This window comes from Microcaecilia unicolor, chromosome 3 (genome assembly GCF_901765095.1).
Source record: "Microcaecilia unicolor chromosome 3, aMicUni1.1, whole genome shotgun sequence".
Lineage (NCBI taxonomy): Eukaryota > Metazoa > Chordata > Amphibia > Gymnophiona > Siphonopidae > Microcaecilia > Microcaecilia unicolor.
Window position 1 is genome coordinate 94,696,378 of NC_044033.1, and position 21,409 is coordinate 94,717,786.

Consider the following 21,409-nt stretch of genomic DNA (forward strand, 5'->3'; position numbering starts at 1 on the left):
GGGGAACTTAGAGAGGGAGAGGAAGGATTAAGATATGTCCAGTTACGGTCTTTGGTTACGTTATGTCGCTGGTATCCTTGCCAGTCAGGATTTCAGGATATCCAAAATGGAGTATGCATGAAAGATCTGCATATAATAGAGGCAGCGTATGCAAATCAAGATCATGATGTCCCTTTTAGGAAAGGTGCTGAATGCCCATAGTTATAATAATTTTATTTACGTGGATGACATCTCCATCTACATCCCTTTCAAAGATTCTGTTGGAAAGTGCTATCTATCACTAAATCTGATCTAGTCCTGACGGAGAATTGGGCCTCCACCTTTAAACTAAAATTGAGTAAAGAGAAAACAACATTTCTCCTATTATCTAACCCTCACCATGTCATAAACTGTGAAAACTTCACAACTGATAATGTAATTTATCTATAGGAGTCCCAACTAAAGATTCTTGGTATAATAATTGATTCCTACACAGTGCCGTAGCGAGGGCGGCTGACACCCGGGGCGGGTTGCCACTGCGCACCCCCCCCGGTACAGCATGGCGCCCCCCCTTGGCGCGCACCCCCCTCCGGCGCGCACCCTCCCCCGGAGTGCATTCTTACTTAGTTTAGAAGCGAGGGGCGGGCGGGAGGGCCCATTCGCCCCCGAGTCCACGTCTCTGGGAGCTGCGTCGGCTCCATTGGTTCCTTGCTCTCTCTGCCCTGGAACAGGAAGTAACCTGTTCCGGGGCAGAGGGAGCAAGGAACCAACGGAGATGACACCCCCTCAGCGGCATGCACCCGGGGCGGACCGCCCCACCACCCCTCCCCTTCCTACGCCACTGTTCCTACATGTTATTCGACATCCTAGTCCAAGCAGTCATGACAAAATACTTTAAGGCAATGTGGAAACTAAAAAGAATCAGGCATCTCTTCCCTAATGATATGTTTAGAACCATAGTACAAACATTAATATTATCACACTTCGAATATTGTAATGCCATTTATACTGGCTGTAAGGAATTTTCCTTGACAAAACTGCAGACAGCTCAAAATATAGCAGCCAGATTAGTCTACATGGCTACAAGATTCAAAAGTGCAGCCCGTTTGCTTATAAAGTTACACTGGTTTCCAATCAAAACCAGAATAACATTCAAATTATGTACATTTGTTTTCAAAACTCTATGTGGTTCAACCCCTGATTATATGCAACCTTTAATTGATCTCCCCCTTCACAGTGTTGTCCCTTGTTCAAGAGATTATCTAACTCTCCACTATCCCAGTTGCAAAATTATGAGCAACAAGTTAAACTATATGTCCGCCGACAAGAAGGTCATGGAGTGGCTGCTCCAGTGACCCCGATTGATGTACGGCAGCGAACGGGACCGTTTGGCTGCCTGGCCAGCGAGGAGAGAGTACCGCTGAATGCGGGACATCTCTGACGCATCTTGCGGGCTTCCAGAGCGAATGGGACGGTGCTGTGGACCAACAGCGGCTCCCTGCCCGCCTCGTGGCCGCGGCGCTACCCTGGTCGGACCCAACCTCACCCGCACCGGAGACGGACGACTTCACCTGCGAACTGGATGACGTGCGGTTGCAGGCATCAATCGGCGGTACTCCCTGGGCGGGTTGATGCTTAGATGACTTCCCCTTTGGCCCGAGATTGCGGCTCTGGACCGGACATCGGTGCACCGGCGCATGCTGTGAAACGAGGGAGCGCTGAGCGACCAGCCGCCGGACGCGACTGCACAGAGCGGAGGAGAAGAAAAGTACCGTGCACATGGATGTGTGCCGGGAGACCGCCCTGAGGTTCAATTCCTGACGGTGATCCTTGACCGACCCTGACCCCATGGCCGGCCATCGCGGACCCTCGCTGACCACGACAGCAGCGGAGGGAGAGGCCTGCAGACACTCCAAGTGAAGCAGGAACCCCTGTGCATACCTGCTTCAACTATCTTCTCACCCTGCACCATAGCCGCCTCATCGGAGATCCTAACCCGACCATTGACACAGTTCTCAGAATTAGGGAGCCCTGGAATAACACTTCCGAACATTGACTGAGTAAACCACCTGTATGCATGGACTTTGTTTTTCCTTTTTGGACATTATGAGCAGGACCTCCCAATTTTGACTAGGATGTGTTTTTGAAAATGCCTCTTCACATGTACTATAAGAATATGTAGATTTTATTTCATTCTTGCCTTGCCTGGCTGCTACAGCACAGTATATCCTGCTGTCCAGTAGAGAGGTCCCAAAAATATTAGTTTGTAGGGTTTGGTTATTCATTATATGGCACCTACACATATTCCATTTTCTTTTATTCTGTAATTCAATCTTCAAACCTTTAAAAGCCTAGACAATTTATTCTATAAAGGTATATATATTCTCACGAAGCTAAGTAACTGACAGTGTTATGTATGAACTTTTCATTCAGCATATACCAACTTGCTTAGGTTCTGCAGGCCAACCAAAAATTAAGAGGTCAGTTTTCAGCAATCCATGAACCATCTTATTTAAAATAAAAATATATTTTTTGAATTTTCATACATGTTATTACATCAATCCAGAAAAGGAAAACAAAACTACAAAGAAATATATGTGAATTGCACCCTGATAAACATCACCACATTGAGAGGCTCTTTTACTAAGGTGTGGTAAGCAGCTAGTGTGGGTTTTACCCTGAGGCCCATGCTAACATGTACCATGTGTTAAAATCAATAGCACAGTCCAAAAAATCCATACATGTTGCTTAATGCAGGTAGGGGCAGGAAACAGGAATGCTTTGGGCTGGTCAGAGGAGTGACCAGCTGTAGCAACTAGCCTATTATGACTGCTGATAGCTTAGACCCCAATCCCACCCTATCCCCACAAGCTCAAACTCTACCACACTAGTTCCATCATTTTTCAATAAAAGACAATTGCTTGCATTTTGTACAAATTAGATTTTGTATTGTTGCAGAGATGGGGTGCGGATGGAGTTTGTTTGCAGGGACAGGGTGGGGATGGGGACAAACTTTGTCCCCATGTCATTCTCTACAGATGTCTAAGGGGGTCTTTTACTAAGGCAAGCTGGCATTTTTAGCACATGTTAAAAATAGGCATGCGCTAAACGCTAAAGATGCCAATGCATTCCTATGGGTGTCTTTAGCGTTTAACGTGTGCTAAAAAGACCCCCTAAATTTAAAATTAAATTGGTCCATAAGGCATATCTTATTCACACTATAATCATATTCATGAACACTTACCATGACCTTAAAGTCCATGTGAGCATATGAAGTATACATTGAGAACCTATTCAAAAACATTAAAGCAATGTGTACACACTAGCTTTCAACTTAATATTAGGTATTGGGAACATGAGCTGGTTTTCACTCTATGCTGTTACTCCTAAGTACTAATAAAATGTGAAAATCTAATTGAATCAGCAATTTCTCCTCATATTATATTAAACTGTATCACATTGATACTCATTTTCACTAATGCGATATGAAAGGTACTAATGTGATTACACGTTTAGTGAAAGCAAAATATTGTATTAATACAATTCAGTTCTGGTGTAAAGTTACATATGCTCCCACATTCTCTTCTTATTTAAGCTCATGTGCCTTTTATAAGCATAATGCAAAGCCATTGGTAATGTTCCATTTACATTCTTCATTTATTCTTGAAATTAGCCTTCTCTTACAGACAAAAAAAAAAAAAAAAAAGAATCTCAACTAGGAATGTTAGAAGATAAAGCAGATTACGTTAGAATCTCCATCAAACAATTACTTAAATTCAGAGAAGAGATAAAATGATGCATAACCCTGAACTAAATTTTAAGGAATTAGGACCCTGTTTACTAAGCCGCGCTATAGGTGCGCTAGAGTTTTTAGCGTGTGCTAATGCCAGAGACACATAGGAATATATGGGTGTCTCTAGTGCTAAATTTTAGTGCACACTAAAAATGCTAATGCTCCTTAGTAAACAGGGCCCTTGGGGGTATGTTTATTAAGGCGTGTTAGCATTTTGAACGTGCCTTTAAAGATAAGACATGTTAAACACTAATGTTCCTATATATTCCTATGGGCGCATTGACGTTTAAGGCACGTCCACCATTTACGCACATTAAAAACTTATAGTGCACCTTAGTAAACATAGGCGTTAGTTTGTATAAGCCATATGAAGCAAACCAACATGTGAAAATGGTTTGATAAGAACTATATTATACCATGGAGAAGAATCTCTACTTTACATCTAGGCTGCTCAGCACTTCAGTGGCTAAGATGGTGTTTCCAGTTATGGAAGCATCATCATCACTCCCTTTGAGTACTATGCTTTGGTGTACCACTGCAGTCCTGGTACATTTGCCTGGACCTGGAATATCTTACCAGGGGAAGTCATTGCTTATCCCTGGGATAAGTAGCATGGCATTTTGCAACGTTTTGGGATTCTGCCAGGTACAACAGGCTTATTTTCGAAAGAGAAGAACGCCCATCTTTTGACACAAATCGCAAGATGAACGTCCTTCTCACAGGGTCACCCAAATCGGCATAATCGAAAGCCAATTTTGGGTGTCCTCAACTGCTTTCCGTCGCGGGGACAACCAAAGTTCACTGGGGCATGTCGGAAGCATAGCGAAGGCGGGACTGGGGCATGCTTAACACATGGGAGTCCTCGACCGATAATGGAAAAAAGAAGGGCGTCCCTGATGAACACTTGGGCAAATTTACTTGGTCCTTTTTTTTTATGACCAAGCCACAAAAATGTGTCCTAAATGGCCAGATGACCACCGGAGGGAATCGGGGATGATCTCCCCTTACTCCCCCAGTGGTCACTAACCCCCTTCCACCCTAAAAAAAAATTAAAAAATATTTTTCCAGCCTCTATGCCAGCCTCAAATATCATACCCAGCTCCATGACAGCAGTATGCAGGTCCCTGGAGCAGTTTTAGTGGGTGCAGTGTACTTCAGGCAGGCAGACCCAGGCCCATTCCCCCCTATCTGTTACACTTGTGGTGGTAAATGCGAGCTCTCCAAAACCCACCAGAAACCCACTGTACCCACATCTAGGTGCCCCCCTTCACCCTTAAGGGCTATGGTAGTGGTGTACAGTTGTGGGGAGTGGGTTTTGGAGGGGGGGTTGGGGGGCTCAGCACACAAGGTAAGGGAGCTATGCACCTGGGAGCTTTTTCTGAAGTCCACTGCAGTGCCCCTAGGGTGCCCGGTTGGTGTCCTGGCATGTGAGGAGGACCAGTGCACTACGAATGCTGGCTCCTCCCATGAGCAAAGGGCTTGGATTTGGTCCTTTCTGAGATGGTCATCCTCCGTTTCCATTATCGCCAAAAATTGGGGATGACCATCTCTAAGGATGACCATCTCTAAAGTCGACCTAAATTTCGAGATTTGGGCTTCCCTGACTGTATTATCGAAATGAAAGATGGCCGCCCATCTTGTTTCGATAATACTGGTTTCCCTGCCCCTTCGCCGGACGTCCTGCGAGGATGTCCTCAGGAAAACTTGGGTGCCCCTTTTGATTATGCCCCTCCTTGTTTGCTATTACAGTTTTATTGTATTATGGACTGTACAACACTATGAACTATTTATGATGGTGGAATATAAAATGTTATAAATACCAGGGGCGTAGCCAGACTTCGGCGGGATGGGGGTCCAGAGCCCAAGGTGAGGGTGCACATTTTAGCCCCCCCCCCTCAGTGCCTCCGGCCCCCTGCTATTTTTGACCCCACCACCATTTTTGACCCCTCCCCACCGCCGCCACCACCACCTTTGACTCCCCTTGTCGCCGCCGCCAACCCTCCCCCGCCCCTGCAGGACATCAGACTCACAGAAACAGAAGCCTTGAAGATCAGCAACGTGGCCGTGCTGGAGAAGAGGACTTCGGCTGGCGTGGGTTGGGGACCTCCGCTAGCAAAGGTACGCGACGGCGACGACGGCAGCGGTGGGGGAGAGTTGGCGGTGGGAGGGTGGGTCGAAAGAGTTTCACGGTGGGGGGGCCAGGGCCAAATCTACGGGGGGCCCATGCCCCAATGGCCCCACATAGCTACGCACCTGATGAATACATAAATAATTTTCATCCCCTTGCACCACACCTGAAGGCTTGCTGGTGTGTGGGATAGAATTTAATCATAACAGTTTTCTTGTCAGGTATGTGCCTACAATTATGTGCTCCCTTATATTATATGATACATGCATCTAAACTCACAGGAAATTATATCAGAGAGGCAGGCAGCCTGTAGCAGTAGCGAGAAGGAGCCAGGACCGGCGGCAGGGCAGCCTATGGGAGTCGCTGCCACCACCTTCTTTTGAAAAACAAGAAAAGAATAGAAAAGGTAATTTTGTGGAAGGGGGTTGAGGAGGGAATGGCGAGGGGGCGGGCAGCTGAGGAGCAATATATTATCAACTTAAGAGAATTTAATTAGTGCAAATTACAATTACGAAGAACGTTCCCCATATTCTCTACTATCTTATTATGCAACTACAAATAATCTTTCATCAAAGCAGAGTTATATTGAATATCTGACTCTGCTTTTAATTCTACAATCTCTAATCATCCTGAGAACATTTTTTTTAATTTTATTTATCATTTTACTTAATTACATTCACATTTATCACATAAATGTAAGGAAATATAGAAATTAATATAAAAAGAAAAACATTTTCTCTCAACAATATATATTTACATAATTGTCCACAATTGAAAGACACAAGATCAGGAAAACAATCTTAAAGAAAATAAGAAAAACTCAAAATGGTTAATCTTACATTTCACATTTTCTGAGGGAGGAAGGTTAATCGGTTATTGCAGCCGGTACAGTGGTAACTGAAGGAAGTTGCTGCAGAGGATTCTTCATCTGTTTCCACAAACTCCTATAATTTCTTAGGTTCAAACAAATAAGTAATAAGGAAATAAAACACTGAGAACGTTTTTAAATCTTATTCCTTTGTCATAAGATCATAAGAGTAGCCATACTGGGTGTCTTAATTGTTTTGTCTCATTTTAAATTTAGGGATCAATATTTAAACTGATTTAACCAAGTAGGAGAAGCTCCTGCCTGGTTAAATTGTGCTGGCTAGATCGAGGCAGATATTCAGCAGCCCTTAACTTGGATGCCTCTGCCACCGGAGCAACAGTATTTGGGGTGAGGAGGCGGCAGCATGGCAGGAGAGCATCTTCTAATCTCCCCTTTCTTTCACTTGTCATCTTTTAATTTCCCCTTTTCCCCTGTCATGTCCAGGATGCTTCCCCTGCTCCCATTGCCACTGCACCTCTTCATGGCTGTTTCAGAAGTACTTTATTCCAGCACAAAACCTTGTAGTAGAAGCCTATACTGAAGCACTGCTGCCTCCCACCCTCTCCCTGACAAAACATCCTTCATGTGGGGAAAGCTGGAAATGGCCAGAATGTGGGCTTCTACTCAGGGGTGGCCCAAGACAATCTGCTGCCTGAGGCAGAAAATGAGCTGCCGCTCTAGCTCCTCAGCTGCTGCCCCCCTCACCCTTCCCCAAAATTACCTTTTTTGTTTTTCAAAAGAAGGTGGCAGCAGCGACTCCCTTAGACTGCCCCACCGCCAGTCCAGGTTCCTTCTCTCTACTGCTGCGGGCTGCCTGCTTCTGATATAATTTCCTATTTCTTCAGAGATGGGCTGCCCACAGTAGAGCGAAGGGGCTGAGATTGGCAGCAGGGCAGCCTATGGGAGTCGCTGCCGCTGCGAGGCAACTACTTGCCCTGGGATTGGTAGCAAGGAGTGTTGCCACAATTTGGTTTTCTGCTAGGTACTTGTGATCTGGCTTGGCCACTGTTGGAAACAAGATACTAGGCAAGATGGACCATTGGTCTGACCCAGTATGGCTACTCTTATGTTCTTATATAAGTATGGTGGACACAGAACCAGTGTAAGGAAGTACAGATTAAATGCTGAGCTGGGTTGGTGGATAGGGGGCAAGAGGGAAGATAAAATGCTGGAATAGGGGGGGGGAGGAGGAAGAAAATGGGAATTGCTGGACCTGAGGAAGGATAGGGAGGGTAGACACTATCTATCTGGGTGGTGGGTAGGGAAAAGACAAGGAGATGTTAGACTACAGGGATTAGGGCCTTGATTCAACGATGGAGGCAGAAGGGCACATGGCTGAAGGTTTGCCTGAGGTATCAGATACTCTTGGACAGGCCCCAAGGTTTATAAAATAGATGCTAACATTTCCATGCCAATTGTGTATATGCGCACCATATGTGTGTACGCATACCATATGTGTGTACATATGTGCATAACTGCCAAATTTCCACCTAAGCATTAGTTTGTAAATACCCACTTAACTTACATAGAGGGGCATAATTGAATGGAAATGCCTATCTCCATGGGCGTATATCTCCGAGAACGGGTCCGTGAAGGGGCGAGCCGAACCAAATTTTCGAAAAAATGGATGTTTTTGAGCTGGGCGTTTGTTTTTTTTAGCGATAATGGAAACTAAAAATGCCCAGCTCAAAAACGTCCTAATCCGAGCCATTTGGTCATGGGAGGGGCCAGGATTGGTAGTACACTGGCCCCCCGATATGCCAGGACACCAACTGGGCACCCTAGGTCAGTGCGGTGGACTTCAGAAAAAGCTCCCACATGCATAGCTCCCTTACCACGGGTGCTGAGCTCCCAACCCCCCTTCCCCAAAACCCACTACCCACAAATGTACAACACTACCATAGCTCTTAGGGGTGAAGGGGGCACCTACATGTGGGTACAGTGGGTTTTGGAGGCCTCCCATTTACCAGCACAAGTGTTACAGGTGGGGGGGGGGGGGGGATGGACCTGGGGCCACCTGACTGAAGTGCACTGCGGTATCCACTAAAAGTGCTCCAGGGACCTGCATACACGCAGGCCTCTAGGACTGGTTGCTGCTATATAACATTGGCACACCAGTTGACACCTGAAGACTAATCTCTCCAAAAACGTCCTTTATTGGAATAACCGCCTTTACTCACAGTTAACTGCAGATCAGAGGTTGTGCCCCACTAGCAACGAGTCTCCCTGGTACTGAGATGAGCAGTAGGTCAGAGCTGGCAGAATGCTGTACAATGCCCTCTTTCAGCCACATTCAAGGGAAGAACTAAGTTGTCTAATGTGGCTAACACAGGAAAGGGAACTAAAAATGGCCACTACCGCATGGACTACAGCAAGAAACACAACAGGGCACACTCTGACCCAGTAGGTAGGGGGAAAAGCACCATGGGAGAAGAGCCTACCAACTACCAACATCGTGAGACTGTAACACAAGCTAATAAAATCACGGAGCCCAATACCCTACACCCACCACAATGCAATGCTGATGTGACCCTGTACTGCACCTGAGAGCCACATCTGACCCAGGGAAAGGCTGTGACAGGATCGAACACATTCTGCTGTCATGGAGGTGGGTACGGCATTTGAGGCTGGCATAGAGGCTGGAAAATTTTTTTTAAAGTGGGGTTTTTTTTGGTGGGAGGGGGTTAGTGACCACTGGGGGAGTCCGGGGAGGTCATCCCCGATTCCCTCCGGTGGTCATCTGGGCAGTTGGGGCACTTTTTTGGGACTTGTTCGTGAAAAAAAGGGTCCAAAAAAGTGACCCAAAATCGCGGTAAAAACGCCTTTTTTTTTCAGATTATCAGCTAAGACGCCCATCTCTCCTCGGCTGATAACCACGCCCCAGTTCCGCCTCCACCACGTCTCCAACACGCCCCCATCAACTTTATTCGTTTCTGCGATGGAGTGCAGTTGGAAACGCCCAAAATCGGCTTTCGATTATACCGATTTGGGCGCCTTTGCGAGACAAACGTCTATCTCCCGATTTAGGTCGCACTATAGGCGTTTTTCTCTTTCGAAAATAAGCTGGTTAGGGAGCCATTTACAAAGCTTTGGTAAAAAGAGCCATACGCTGGTCTTTCCTGCATGCTAAGACTATTTTTCTTGCAGGAGTAAAACGGCTGAATTTCAGATTTTTCCCATTAATGGCCATGTACTAATTTTCCCATTAGCGTATGAGCCCATGTCACCACCTATTTTATAGGTGGTAGGGACTCACATGCTAAACCTGCACTAATCAGTTGGGGGTGCAGCAATGCCGACACACTAACCAAGTTGCATAAACATACTCACTCTATGCCATCAGACACGCCTCCGCCACAAAAAAATAGAAAAGATATTTTAGTGCATGGTTTGCACCTGCACATGTAAAAATCACCATGGGACTCCTCAGTGCACCCTGCAATGCTCCATTTTAAGCTGTGGTAAGCATGCATTAGTGCTTACCGTAGTTTTGTAAAAGGATCCCATAGCATGTATTTGCAAGGGAATATACGCATAGGCAGAGCATGGGGGAGGCTCAAACTTATACACACAACTTATAGAATACTGTAAGTTATGTGGGTATCTGCAGCACTTAAGCACCAGCACTTATACCAATCATATGGCTAGCATAAGTGCTTAAACCGAAATGTTAAAGATGTATATACAGTATATATGGTTAGGTTAGTATTCTATAATGGAATGCAGACACCTACTATAGACTCCTCTAGGCATACTCTGGGCGCCTAATTTTAGTGCCCTGTTATAGAATTGTCCCCCACATTTTTAAGTTGCACTAAGAACTGAGTGCACATTAATGAATGCACATTCCTATTGTGGAACGCATACATTCCATCTGCTGTAAAGCAAATTCATAGTCTGCAATTATTTTGTTCCTTCACTGTGGAAAGTACCCTGGACCTGTAAGCTGGATTCTGTTGGGCCTCATCCTGGTAATATCTATCTATCTATCTATCTATCTATCTATCTATCTATCTATCTATCTATCTATCTATCTATCTATCTATCTTCTAATCTGCTTGGAACCTATTTAAGCCTTTGTCCTATGCTCATCTACCCTCATTTTGTGTGAAGCATGTGCAAAGCTTTTGCATGCATTCAATAATGTTTTTCCAGTTGTTTTGAGCAGATAACTATTTAGGTCAATGCTTTTTATTATAGGTCTAAAGAAGGATCCATAATTCTCTTAACATCAACAATACAGTGCCACATAAGAGAGCATACAGATAATATTATAATTCAAATTAGTATCTTTTTTCATGTCCTATCTTTTCACTCCCACTTAATATATCATCACCATTCTCAACAACACCTATTAAACAGAGCCTTAACCAAATTACGAAGCTGTATCCAAATCCAACTGATGGAGAATCCATATTATGAATAGAAATTCTGACTTTATTAGGGAGAGCCTCAATATAAGGACTCCACAGGGCAAGAAAAACCTCAGAACCCACTGGACTCATGCCCTTCTGTTTTACTGAGAGACACATTTACGAATCTCTCCTTTCCCCTACACTAGGAATTTCATAGTGTATTCAAATGCCTCTGTTGTATTTATAATGTTCTTATCTGTCCCTTTAGCTTCAACATATGTTATGAATATTTAAGACTGTTCCCCGTTAAGTTTTGAGGTCCATACAGTGGAAGAGCTAAAACAGTTCAAACCGCTACAATGAACTTAATGCTGATTATAGAGCAGGCATATGGTTTGCAATTATAATACACTTCAAACTTCCTTGATTGACGCGTGGCATATTTAAATAGGGAGGCTCAAAATTTATGTTCGCAGCACTGGCCTTGTCTTCATTTCTCTAGCACAAAAGCCATCCTCAGCAAGTAGCAGAGACAAGCTAGCCTGACAGCTGTGCATAGGTAGGAATTCAATTTCAAGGAAATCCCAGCTTTTAAATCAAAGACAATTCAGTTCATAGAAAGACGGACCTTATAGGAGACTAAAAAAGAGAGGTTCAGGGTATCATCAGCTCACTGTATTAAATCAATAGTGGAAGAAATTCATCTTGTATGCCTTTTCCTTACTTATTTTGTACTGGCATATGAGAACACCTGCCTAGTCATCCCGTGAGTCAGTAAGAGCCCTTGTACAGCATGCATATATAACGTCTGAAGATGTTAATGTCCTTTACCTTCAGTTCGTATCAATCTGCATCCATTATCTCTCCAAGCAGGGACACCTGGGCTATGTGCTCTGCATTCTATCAATAGCCCCAATTCCAAGCAAAACGAACAAGGTGTGCACACTTGTTTTTTAAAAATATTCTTAAAGCACTCTTGATAAAGAATTGAGAAAGCTAAAGCTGTGCCAGAACACTTTATATGAAAAAAAAAATGCATTTTTAAATCATTCCCTTTGTTTACAAAGTGGTGTTATTCATTCTTGAAGCACAGGAATGACTTCCAAGTAGGGACACCTTCTGTTTGTTATAGGCCTCTACCAGCCTGCAGCTTATACCTTTCAATTGAACTCTGCGTGAAATCTATTTTCATTTGTTCAAAGACTGAATCACTTTGGAAGTTGTGAGAATCATAACGAAATCAGGGTATCAGTTTCTCTTAAAAAGCTAATAAATTAGAAAGATGCCAGGTACAGTAACATGAAATTCAATAAGACTGAAAGATAATTTACATACTATTGGATTTTGAGGGTTCTGTGCAGTCAATTTTTGATGTAAAGGGGATCAAAGTGGGGTCTATGCATGTGGTGTTAAAAATGTAACAAAATAGCATACTTCCTAATTAGAGGCTCACATGTCACACTCAGTAATAGTGTCACAATAAGGGTTTATTTACAAATAAACTGCAATGTAAGTAGGTACGTATCTGCCCTTGTGGAACCACTCTTTTTTTTTTTTGAAACACGCACATTTCTAAAAATGTCTGTGCCATTTCAATGTGTATCTTCAGTGGCTCTGTGACTGCAGTTTGATAACTTAGGGGCCCTTTTACTAAGCTGTGTTAAAAGGGGCCCTGTGCTGGCAGCAGTGGCCATTTTAGCCATACGTTGCGGCCCCTTTTACTGCAACAGGTAAAAAGGCTGAAAAAATAAATGGTCATGAGGTAAGATTGCACTTACCACATGGCCATGCGGGGGGAGAAGCACTTACCGCCACCCATTGAGGTGGCGGTAAGGGCTCCTGCGCTAACCCGGTGGTAACCCCCTGTAGAAAAAATTTTAAAATATTTCCGCTAGCACTGGAAATGCCATGTGCTGGGGGTGGAACTAGCACCAGTGCATGCATTGGGCCGGCTGTAGTTCCGGATTGCTGCTTGGTAAGCCCGTGATGGGCTTACGGCTGCTTTGTAAAAGGGCCCCTTATCTAGGTGTCCCGAGAGTGCACAGGAGCCCTAGTCTAGAACAGAAAGTACGTGCCTACTTTCTATGACAGAACACTAGTGTAACCTGGTATCAATGCACCTAACATTTAGGCACCCATTCTTAGGTCAGCCATAGAGCACCTAAATGCAGCAGATACCTATGGGGTCCATTTACTAAGGTGCGCTAACAAATTTAGAGGCCCTTTGACTAAGCTGCGGTAAAAAGTGGCTTGTGCTAATTTTGGTGCTTGAAATTGGTGCACGCTGGACCACTTACTGCAGCAGGGAAAAAGGCCTTTTTAACAATGGGGCAGTAAATGGCCATGCACTAATATTAAAATTTGTGCACAGCTATTTACTGACTGAGCCTTTATTATCACCTATTTAGTAGGAGGTAGGGGCTCACGTACTACATGTGCAGTAATTGGGGAGGACAAGGCAATGTGGCTATGTTGCTGCCGATTACCACTGGCAACGCCCCACGTGCCAATTTTAGAACTACTGGCGGACTCCCGTGCTACCCCGGTGGTAGGGCTGGTTTGGCGTGTGCTACACACACAGTAGCCCTACCGTGGCTTAATAAAAGGGCCCCTTAGTGCACACAAATGATTAGCATGTGCTAATTCTGTTAGTGCACCTTAGTGAAAGGAGCCCTATGAAACTTACTGTATTCTAAAAGTGACACACATTAGTGGAAGCTCTGCCCCATCCACTCCTTCTTTCTCATTCACCTTTCTTCTTCTCACCATTTCCTCCTGCTCTAACTACCAAATGTAGGGATGTGAACTTGTTGATACACATTTGAATTATTAGTGCACCTTAGAAAATATTGTGCGTGCTAAATTGATGAAACGCCCAATAGTCTATGAACTAACACACTCAAACGGTTATTATATAACGGGGCACTTACCCTTAATTGTGTGTTACGTGCACAAATGTTTACAATACTGTCATTGATGTATGCATGTGTTCACGTATGTGACCATCTCTGGGAAAACATGAGTAAAATCACCAGAAACCAAAAAAAATTAGGTTTTAATGAATTCTATCAGAGCAAATAATTTGTGATATAACAGTCCAAGCCAAATCCTTTTATGTGAAAAACGTAACAAAGTTACAGAATACAAACATATGACTGTTTTTGGACCCATGAGTGAAAACCAGCCTTTCAAATCATTTCGGATCCATGATTTTAGTCATGTTTTCCCAGACACAGCCACAAATGTGCATAAACTTCAATATTCTGCACAATTAAAAGACGAGGAGGGACATTTTCTATTTAAAGTCTGAATTGAGACATTTTGCTGAAAAAAGTCTCAGGAAAAGTCTAGCTCACAGCCATAATCAAACCAGAAAAACATCTAAATTTCTGGTTCTATTATGGCTTTGAGCTAGATGTTTTCGTGCTCAACACATTCAGCTGCAATTACCATTTTCGAAAAAAAAAAAAAAAGTCCCAAGGGAAAAATGAAGAAAAACAAGCCATGGGAATGTCTGTCTGGAAGCACTCCAAGTAAACTGGCCACACAGACATCCCTGCAGTGCAGAAGGGCAGCCAAGTGGTCAGTGCAGTGGACTTTATATAAAGGGACCCAGGTACGAATCTCACTTAAACCGCTTTATATTGTATTATGGGCCTTCCAGGAACAGAGAAAGCCTACTGTACCTAAAGGTCCACCACTACAATAGCCCTCAGGCTTGCAGGGCACTTAAATATTTAGGTATTGGTGGTATTTTTATGTTCCAGGGTGGCTGATATATTTGTATTGAAATGAAACAGTTAAACTGGGACTTGAACCTCGGTCCCATTGTTCATTGTCTATTGTTCATTGTCCACTGCATTGATCACTAAGCTACTCCATCCACTTGCTTTCTTAGGAATGGCCATAATATCTGGAGCTGTCATAGAGCCTGATATCTACTGTTACATCTTTGGGAGTGGGTGGGGGAGTCAGTGTTCAATGGGGGATTAAAGGGGGTTTGTGCCTTAATCCTTCCAGTGGTCAGCAAGTCAGTTAGGGAAATGTTTTCTGATTTAGTCTTGACTGAAACAAAGCTAGGAAAAAATATTTTCTGCTCTGTAACTTTTTTTTCTGTTCCTTTATCGCTAAAAAACATCCAGATTTTAAGGCTGCCCAAGTACCACCCAAGACCTGCCGAAAACATGTCTCCAACATTTCCCTTGAGATTTAGACAAACTGTGGAGTAAAATGTCCCAATTTTGAGTTTCAATGTTTTTGCAAGAAAAATTTCCATCTGCTACTTTTGAGAATTTTTCTCTTTTGAAAATGAGCATCAAAGTGTTTGAGTGCTGGTACAACCTTTTTCTTGAGGCTTCCTTGCAAATGTATTGTGCAGTACCAGGAACACACATACATGTTGTTGACTGTTCCCAGAGTACTGGTACTTAAGGTAGGAATGGTAGAGGTTAATTTAAGTAATTGGGTTTGATATTGTGAGAAGCTGCCCCAACTTTAGCTGCTAAGATAAACAGGGCACCAGTCTGAATATTGGCCAGTGCCCCCTTAACTTCTGGTAGAAGCATTTGTGCTTCCTGATACCACCAGGTCCTGATTGCCCCTCCCTCTCCCAAAGAAAAAGAATCCATCCCAACCCCACATCATCCCCTTCATTCCTGTAGACCCTACCTGGACCTAACTCAAAGTCAATGGTGATCTAGTGGGAGTTATATGGCCAGAAGCCTTATGGTCTACATCTTGGATTGTCTCCTATTTGTGTCTCATTCATATGGATGGGTGAAAGAGGCATGTGCTGGTCATAGCTGCTCCCTTTGTTGCCTCACCAATTACAGATGTTGTAACAACTGTCTACACTATTAGTATGACTTTGGGGGCAACAACTTTTATGGCTGGATTTGTAAGCAGTTGATCAAAGCTGTCACGTGGATTGTCCTGGACTTTTTGTTGGATTTAGAAGAGGCTTTGGAAGCTATGATCCAACCATGGGTTTAGTGTGCTGCAGCTTTCATAGGGAAAGATCCAGGATAGTTTTACTAATACTGAGCCCATAGGAGCCGACTCTTTGGGTGCTGTGGGTGCTTGAGCACCCCCAATATTGAGAAAATTCCTTGTATGTGTCCAGGGAGGGGTTATTTCCACTGGGCTTAGCACCCCCAATAATTTTGAAAAGTTGGTTCCTATGACTGAGCCATTGGTGATTACCTGAGTCAATTCTTTCTGGTAAGGTGGTGAAAAAGATTGTGGAAGTCTTGGCTTATCACTGGGGTGATGGCAGCACATGGTGCATTCTCCAGCTACATTGTCTGGAACTTAGCAGGCTGTCAAGGCCAGGGTTGTACTCCTTAGCTCGCAATATGGCAGCAGGTATAACAGTTAATTAATAGCCCTATGCTGTTGGTGCAGCTGGGCTTTTGTTGGCATCTTACCTATTAATACAGCGGTGGGTGGGAATAGTTTACTCATTTGAGGCATTAGCTGACTCTAATTTACTTGCAGTGGTTTTAAAGTGATTTCCATTTTACATCTAATAAAGTTGAAGCCAACTATTTTTCCAATCAAGACATGCCCAGTGTAGTTATTTCTAGTATTTAGGTAGGAGGTATGTCTGGAGCTAGCAGTGAAGGAGAGTGACTTACCAGATGCTGTGCCATATGCTTGCAGTCAGTGGTGTGCTGGTAAATGTTTAACAGCAGGCTCTCTCCCCGGTCCCCTTCTATGCCCCCCGGTCCCCCTCTGCGCCCCCCTATCCCCCTCTGCGCCCCCCTGTCCCCCTCTGCACCCCCCAAATTGCAGAGCTGGCTATAGCTGGGGAGAGAGCCTGTGGGGGGGTGGCAATGCATACCTCCAGGAAAAAAAATTAAATGATCCCAGGTTCCAATCTAATTCATGTTTAATGTGCGATAAAATGCCATAAATAAGTAAATAAATATAAACTTTTAATGTTGAGCACCTGATTCTCAAAGTGAACATATTCCAAACACTATAATGAAAATAAAATGATTTTTTTCTACCTTTGTTGTCTGGTGACTGTTTTTCTGATCATGCTGGCCCAGTATCCGATTCTGCTGCTATCTGTCCTCTTAACTCCATTTCCAGGGCTTCCTTTCCATTTATTTCTTTCCTTTCCTCCTTTCTTCTTCATTTCTGGTCCTCAGCTTCTGCCTATTTTCTTCATCCATGTGCAGTTTTTCTCCTCTCTTCCTTTCCCCTCATCTCATCTCCTTCCTCACTCTTCCTTCCCCTCCATCCATGTCCAGTATTTCTTCTTTTTCCCCTCCTCTCTCCTGCCCTCCATCCACCCATGTCCAGCAGTGACCCTCCTCTCCTCTCCCCTGCCCTGCATGCACCCATACCCAGCGCGAACCTTAGTTCTCTCCCCTCCATCCACCCATGCCCAGCGACTCCCTTCTCTCCCCTGCCACCCCCTCCCGAGTTGTTCAGCGAATTCTCCTCCCTCCCTCCCTCACTCCCTCCCTCCGGATCTGGTCCCTCACCGACTCCTTGTCCTTCTAATTCTTCGGGGCAGGCAGTCATGCATGCCCACTGCCAGCGCCGACTCTCCCCCGCTGCTGATTCGCGCTTCAAAATAGGAATAATTCCCTAATTCCTTATTTGTCCTGTTTGTCTTGATTAGATTGTATGCTCTGTTGAGGATGGACTGTCTTTTCCGTGTTTTGTGTACAGTGGTGTGTACATGATAAGTAGTAGTAGCATTAGTAGTAGAGATATGTAGTAGAGGGTGGGAAGGGGAAGGCAAAGCAATATGCAATGAGCATTGTGGACATAGGAGCCGACTCTGTGGGTGCTGTGGGTGCTTGAGCACCCCCAATATTGAGAAAATTACTTGTATGTGTCCAGGGAGGGGTTATTTCCGCTGGGCTTAGCACCCCCAATAATTTTGAAAAGTTAGCTCCTATGATTGTGGAAAGGATGCTGGAGATCCTAGGCCGGTTACCTCTGTTACTGAGCTTGTAAAATTGTTATGGGCAGTTCTTACAAGGGTATGATAAACCACAGGAAAGTCACTGAAGTTGTAAGTGATTACACATCCTGCATTCAGCCATTTTCCCCACATTAAGCACGCATTAGCACTTAATGTGGTTTAGTAAAAGTTCCTTATGTTAGATTTTATGGCCCTTTATTGCATATTAATATTCTGCAAACTGAAATTATTTTTCATAATATAGTTTTTGTGTTCTATTTGATAGCTCGCCTTTCTTTTCAGGAAGATGTGAAATACCAGGAATTTGGGAATGTGAATCTATATGATAGCATTTTGCAATGCTTAAATGTGGTTCAGTTTGAGTGTGCCTTTAAAAAAGAATTTTGCTACAGTGCAAAGCTATCTCATATCTCATGATGTAAGAGGAATTTGTTCAGATTTGATTAGGTATGGAGTAAAAAGAAACTTGCATTAAATACAGAAGATACAATTTGTTAAACTATAGATCAGGAGTAGTAGCACGAAGATCAAGCTTCATGGACTCCATCCATTGCAATACAGGAAGAGAAATTTAAGCTACTTTCTTACACTCACCTGCATTCATTATGGCCAATGGAAGCAGATAGTTTAAAACAAAGATACAGGTGTTAGAAAACAGATATATTTGACATAAGAATGTATCACAGCAGGTAAGAATTATTAAACCCATTTAGTTTGGTTATTTCCAGTGCAACACCATAGATTTATTTAGTTTTGGGCTTCATCCTCAGATCACTGTATCTAAGGTTCATCTGTGCTTTTTTCATGTTTTATTCAATTCTGTTTCTATTTGGCCTCTGTCACTGAGAGACTATTCTAAGTATCTACTACCCATTCTACAAAAATATTTGTTACTCCTTTTATAGTGACCCTTGTTTTAGAACTTTCTTACTTCTTAAGTATTTCTTGCCCATTAATTATACCTTTGAGGTATTTGAACATCTCCATCTGACCCTCATTCTCTTACATCTCTTCTAGGTTATATATGTTTAGATCTGTATGCCTCCTTTCATACGGTTACGATATAAATGATGCATTATTTTGTTACCCTTTTCTGGATACTTCTATTTTTCCTGCATTCTTTTGGTGATAATTTTCTTTGCTGTCTTTCCACTTGCCAAGCGTAGATGATGGAATTTCCTATCAATAATAACATAAGTTTCATCAACTCCCATTGACAGAGATTATATAGCATAGCTGCTATCCATAAATTACTGGCCACTATACAGGTGAAGCCCAGTTTGCATAGAATGTAGAGGTTTCAAATGAGATGTCCAGGTTGGGATGTGCTCAGCTCCAATGATATTAAAAAAAAAAGAATCTGCTGAAGTTGAGTCTTTTGTAAAATACCTGAAGAAGTGCATGTGCATTTGCCAGTATGTGCAATGGAAGCATCCATTTTACAAATATACACATGGAAGAAAATCGAAGAAGGAAACATGACAACTTATGTGTAAGTGCCAATACACATGTAACGTGCACAGTAACATAGAAAATGATGGCAGATAAAGATCTGAACCGTCGACCCTGTCTGCCTAACAGTCACACTCATTATCAATTCATGATCAAACCACAATCACAGGTTATGAAAACTGGTTTCTTTTTTCTCCAATGTCTCAGGTCTGTTTGTAGTTTGGTAGACTCAGCTTCAATCTGTTCTCTCTTTTATGCATACATTAATTCTCGTTAATGCAATTCCATTTATGCAGGTATTACCAAGGCTAACTTAAAACATCTCCATCAGTTTGTTTATATTTTATAGTGATATATGTTTTATATAATAGCAAACATAAAATAAAAAATTAAACATGATAATAAAATTAATGACAAGCATAAAATCAAAAAAATAAAAAATAAAAATCACAATTTAATAAAATATCATAGTAAATTACAAGTACATAAACATATAAGTATTGCCATACTGGGACAGACTGAAAGTCTATCAAGCCCAGCATCCTGTTTCCAACAGTGGCCAATCCAAGTTACAAGTACCTAACAAGATCCCAAAACAGTACAATACATTTTATGCTGTTTTACATACTTATTTAGTCATCTTACATATTACTGTTAAACAACATTTAATTATCTTAAGCTATATTGATGTTACCTAAATTTTAACATTGCTACCTAGTGATTTTCCTCACTACTGATTGAGCTAAAACATAGTAAAATAACATCATTCAAACTATACAATTAACAACGTGTCAGAATTTTGCAGGAACACTGGCAAATTTTCTTTGCAGTGCTGAGCTTCCAGTTCTTGAGAGGATATGCAGCCACCATTGCTTCTTCTACAAAAACTGGTTCACACAATGTTTGGATTCTCATTTTGTCTGCTACTGACATCTTGCCCATGCTTGCCATTCTGATCTGAAATGCTTTTAAAGAAATTTTCTGTAAATTATCATATTATCAAATACAAATCATTCAAATTAAAGTTATTGTTTACAAAATTCTACATCTCTGTGACATCATTAACAGTAAGCTGGTCCCCTGGTTTTTTTTTTCCAAATAATGGTAGTTTTACAGTGCAAACATTTTTGAAGGTGCGGAAATTGCAGGGTGGTCATGCAAAAACGTCTGTCACTTCACTATGTTTAAAGATAATTGCATTCCACTCAGCTCATAAACTTAGGGGTCCTTTTACTAAGCTGCAGTAAAAAGTGGCCTGCGGTAGTGTAGGCGCGGGTTTTGGGAGCATGCAGAATTATTTTTCAGCGTGCCTGTAAAAAAGGCCTGGAACAGTTCTCCCTACAGTGAATCCAGCATCTCCTTACTTCTAGAAGACCCCACAAAAGAGATAGCCCAATCAACATCAAACATACTAAAATCACCTGCTAATAGGACTTCCTTTTCCACCGCTATAGTTTGAATGTGTTCAGTTAAATCTCTGTCTAATTCTGTCTGAAGGAGGCTTGTATATCACACCAACGTAAATGTATTTTTCATTCTCTGTTTTCATATTGACCCACAGTGCCTCTTCCTTACTCCGTATGTCCTGTGATTATGTGGCTTTAATATTATTTTTAACATATGTCACTCCCTCTCCTTTTCTTCCTATCCTGTCTTTCCTGAATATCTATCTATCTATCTATCTATCTATCTATCTATCTATCTATCTATCTATCTATCTATCTATCTATCTATCTATCTATCCCAGTCATGGTTCTCTGTGAACCATAATTCTGTGATAGCCACTAAATCCAAATCAGCCTCCAGAACAATATTTCCCATACTACAGTCATTCGTATACACTGCTTTCCATATTTTGCTCCTTTTCCCCATTTATGTAAAGGTATCAGTT